This window comes from Nannospalax galili, unplaced genomic scaffold (assembly GCF_000622305.1).
Source record: "Nannospalax galili isolate Female #2095 unplaced genomic scaffold, S.galili_v1.0 scaffold705, whole genome shotgun sequence".
Taxonomy (NCBI): Eukaryota; Metazoa; Chordata; class Mammalia; order Rodentia; family Spalacidae; genus Nannospalax; species Nannospalax galili.
In genome coordinates, this window is record NW_008352871.1 from 1,060,159 (window position 1) to 1,065,441 (window position 5,283).

Here is a 5,283-nt window from a genome sequence, read left to right on the forward strand (position 1 = left end):
TTCCAGACAAATCTAAAGGTGGTTTTTCTCTAAGACTGTAAAGTATGTCATGGGAATTTTGATTGGTATTGCATTGAACCTATATATTGCTTTTGGTAGGGTGGTCATTTTCACAATATTAATTCTTCCAATCCATGAGCATTTGGGGGGGGTCCTTCCATCTCCTGGTGTCTTCTTCAATCTCTTTAATGATTTAAAATTTTCAATGTAGAGTGTTCTAGTTTTCTGGTGGAACTTTAGGGATCTCTTGGGTATAGTATCATATCATCTGCAAAAATGGATTGTTTGACATCTTCTTTTCCTATTACTACTCTTTTAATTTCCTTCTCTTGCCTTATTGCTCTAGCAAGAGTTCCAAGCACTGTGTTGAAAAGGAGTGGAGATAGTGGACATCCTTGTCTGGTTCCTGATTTTAATGGGAATTCTTCCAGTTTTTCTCCATTTAGAGTGAGGTTGGTTATGATTTTGTTGTATATGGCTGTAATTATGTTGAGGTCTGTTCCCTCCAGTCCAATTCCCTTTAGAACTTTATAATGAATGCATGCCAAATTTTGTCAAAAGCCTTCTCTGCATCTATTGAGATGAAGATGTGGTTTTTGTCTTTGAGTCCATTTATATGATTAATGATATTTATTGACTTGAGTATATTGAACCATGCCTGCATCTCTGGAATAAAACCTACTTGATCATGGTGAATGATCTTTTTGATGTACATCTGTATGTGGTTTGCCAGTATTTTGTTGAGAATTTTTGCATCTATGTTCATTGAGGATATCGTCTATAGTTTTCTTTTTTGGTTGTGTCTTTACCTGGTTTGGGTATCAGATTGATGCTGGCTTCATGGAAGGAATTTGGGAGTTCTCCCTCTGTTTCTATCATTTTGAATAATTTAAGTAGTATTGGTTGGAGGTCTTCTTTAATGTCTTGAAGAATTCTGTTGTAAATCCATATGGGCCTGGGCTTTTTCTAGTTAGGAGGCTTTGAATTGCTGGTTCGATTTCCTTATATGTTTTAGGTCTGTTAAATTTGTTAATCTCTTCTTTTTTTCTGCTGAATTCTTCCATCCCTCATGTATAGAGCAAAATACGCTGAGAGTCAGGGTCCCAACTTGAACTCTATAGAAAGGCACAGTTGTTTTACTCCAAAATCACCAACTACTCACTTCAAAATTTAGTATAATTTCCAAAAAGATAAAAACACAATGAAACGTTTCCTTTCATTCCAATAATATGATTCTAACACCCACATGACAAAATAGCATACATTACTTTTATGTTTGTTTCACAATAAGAGCAATCTAAAGTAAGTAGAAAGTGGGAAATAAATAAATATAAATGGACAATAACAGGTGAAGTGAAACAAAATACTCAGTGTTAAGAATAATAAAATAAATTGTTAAAGAAGGCTGAAGGTTGTGTTGTAGGGCAGCTGTGGCATATAAAGGAACCTGGTGCACTAATGGATTTCAAATGCAAAGAAAGATTGATTGTTCAGCAGGGTTTCTGCATCTGGCATCCTAGATTTCAAACATTTCCAGATTTCTGTCCAAGAACACAATTGAGTGAACACAGTACTCTAGTATGTAATTAGGAAAATACAAACACAGAGCCATACAGACACGCAGAACAAAGGAGAGCGTAGGATTAAGCAACTTGCTGAAGTAAGAACACCAAATGTAGAAATGAGATGTTGGCTTTTTTCTTTTCCTTTTGTCTCTATAACTGTGACTTTGCTTTAAAGTTGGCAATTTGTCTTTAAACTTAGCATTTGGACTCAAGATACCTTATCAAAACCAGTGATTCATAACAGAATAAATACAGGTCATTCGAAAGGACTTCAGTTACAGAAATGGACTAATAATAGTAAATTGTAAGTATCAAGAGAATGTCTCTCTGGAGTTTCAAAACTTTCACTAGGAAAAATTGAGATTTTCTGTGTTATTATCAAGTGCAAAGACTGAAAACCGAAGATTGGAACTTTTTGCATTCTATGGAAAATACACAGAAATCTTAAAAATTAAATTAATTGGTTGTAAATTATCGTATAAAGTTATTGAATCTTTAAGAAAATTGTTAAAATTTATAAACACATACACACACGCACATGCACACACACACACACTCACACGCACACACACACACACACACACACACACACACACACGCCCCAGAAATGGGTGTTGTCATGATTGGCTTTGGTTGTCAACTTGACACATCTAGGAAGAGGAAACATCAATTTGAAATTTACTGTACAGGATTGGCCTGCAGGCATGCCTATGAGGTGTTTTCTTGATTGTTGTCTGTGATGCATGAAGACCCAATCCACTGTGGGCAGGTGGTCGTGGGTTGTGTAAGAAAGAAGGCTGAGCAGAGGCCAAGGAAACAAGCCAGAAAACCAAATCCCTCCACAGTCTCTGCTTCAGCATCTTCTTTGAGGTTCCTGCCCTGATTTCCTTGAGTGACGGACCATGACATGGAAGCGTAAGATCCAATAAATCATTTCCTCCCCGAGTTGGTTTTGTTCATGGTGTTTTATCACAGCAATGGAAAGTAAACTAGGACAGGTGTTACGCTCTCTAATTTTAAATGATTAGAATGTCATCTCATTTATGTCCATGTGAATTCAGTTTAGAGCAATATTATCTATTAAAAACATGAATACCTAAAAGGAAACTAAAATATGCTTCTTAAGAGATTAAAAGCCATTACCCTAGGAATTACATCTAAGAACAAATTAGAAAGAGTTTTATGGGGGTTGGACAGATGGCTCAACAGTTAAAAGCACTAGCTGCTTTTACAAAGGACCCAGGTTCAAATCCCAATACCCAGATGGCAGCTAACAACCATTCATAACTTCATTTCCAGAAGATTTGATGCCCTTTTGACCTCCACAGGTATTGCACAACATTGGGACACTTACATACATGCAGGCTTATGTATATTCATACATATAAAAAATAAAAGAAATAAATTTAAAAATTAATAATAAAATGAAACAGTTTTATTAAAATCAAGTAGTAGTGTGATTAAATTATTTTTCCTTTCTTTTGAAATCAAATAACAAAATTGAAATGAAGAGGACAAGAATAAAAATTTCCAGAAGAGGAAGTTGCATAAAACAGAAATGAGCAAGGAAGGAAAAACAGAATTGGAACTCATAAACACAGCAATGAGACATATGAAGGCAGAACTTGGGTGTATCATTTCATAATATTTACAAAGGAGGAAATATCTGAAAGATCAGGGGATGCTTGGTAATTGGGCTTCTCATTTTTAGAGCCTGGAAAACATTCTCGCAAATAAAAGAACCTCAGAAAAAAGTAGGGTATTTTTTCAATATGTCCATCACGTGTTTTTCTTTTCCTTTGCCTAGTATATGATATGTGAGTACTGTATTTTCATAATTTCCTCTCCTCCTTCTTCCCTATCCAGCTCTTCCCATGCCACTCCCATTCCCTCTCCTTTAATTGTTTTATACACATACAACCCACACACACTCACAACATATTGAATTCATTTAGTAGCACCCATAAGTACGTGTGTTTGTGGCCGACCAGATGGGATTAGATAACTCATCAGGGAACTTGACTGGAGAAAACCGATTCTCCCTCTCTCAACAAGCACTAATTGTTTGTAGCTCTTCATTTGGAGATGAAACCTTGAGAAATTTCACACATCCACACTGACATATCAACTGGTGGTGTCATCAAAAGGGCCTTATTTAGGAAACCATATTGTTGAAGTTCCATAGATATTTCTTCTCAGTCATGCCTAGAAGACATAACTAGCAGCAGCTTTCCTCTGTCTCTTGCAATCTTTCTGTCCTTTCTTCCATGATGTTTCCTTGTCTTAGGTGAAGGGATTACATTATAGATATAGCAGTTGGAATTAGGCAACCCGCAGTTCTTTATATTTTGATCATTTGTGACTTTCTGTAATAATCTCCATCTGTTGCAAAAAGATGATTCTTTAATGAGTGAGACTTCCAGAACTAAACTTACCTGTTTGTGTGATATTTAAAATGCAGTTAAAAATTATATTTCTTTAGGAAAATGACAGTTGTAGATTCTTCTCTATGGTCTGTGACCTCTCCAGGCCTGGGTAACTGGCTATGTTTTCACTACCAGGCATGAATTTAGTCCTATTGAGTGGGCCATAAGTCCATTTAGAAAGCTATTGGTCACCTCCAAGATAAAAGTGCCACTATTGCACCACCTGAGATACTTTACTAGGCCAGTCATTGTTGTGGTTAATAGACTTTATAGCTAAGTTGCTTTTTCCTTTGGCAGCTTGCAAAACTCTTTCCTATACTATGAAATCTAGACTTCTAGGAGGAGTCTTCCAGGTCAGTTTTAGCTCAAGTCCTCCAAGTCCCATGTCCAAAGTGTATAGTATCTTGAGTAATACAGAGGAGGGGAGGAGGTTGAGATTAGCAACAGTGAGAATGTCTGAAAAGTCTTAGACAAACATAATATTTTATAAGCTTACTTAAAAATACATGTATGATGTGAGTGTTTCTGTGTGTGTAACCATAGGCTATTTAACAAAAACTCCAGTGCCAGGCATGGGAAACCTCCCTTTTGTTTGTTGTCCATGGTCATCACAGTATTTTTCAATGTGTTCATCAACATGGAATCATACAGTGATAGAAAGTAATGGAGAACTATGGAGTTTGCCTACTCAAGGGTTGACTAGGGACTTCATCTCCTGTGTCATCTGTAACTTATACTAGGTTTCTCAGCAGACAGCCACCAAAGCAGAGAGATTGATTAGTTATGCTATCATATTGAATATCCGCATTCTAGACAAAGGACAAAGGACATATCCACAGTGAAGAGTAAAACTACCTAAGCCCAAAGTATTTGCAAACTTAGAAATCATATGTATATAATTTAATTCAGATGTTGAGCTGGTCTGTTATGTGTCCTCTTTAAAAAACTGAAGAATTTAGTGTTACAATACTATGATGTCATAATCTTAAATTTTTTATAGCATCCAGCGACTCACTGTGCTCTGGAAAATTTTCCCAAATTTGACATAAAAAAGAATATGTATGGGTAAATATATAACCAATTACGTATAAAAAACAAGGAGAAAATGGTTGCACCTTGTGACTAGTTGTGAGTATAAAACTGCCAATACCCATCTTTAGAAATCATCTGACTTTAAAAACAATTCCCTTATAATGAAATTCTTATGTTTATCTGGACTTTATAATAAGAGATCCAACTGCAATTATTTTCTGCCAGTGCTTGAGTTATTGTGGTACTATTATTCTAATGAA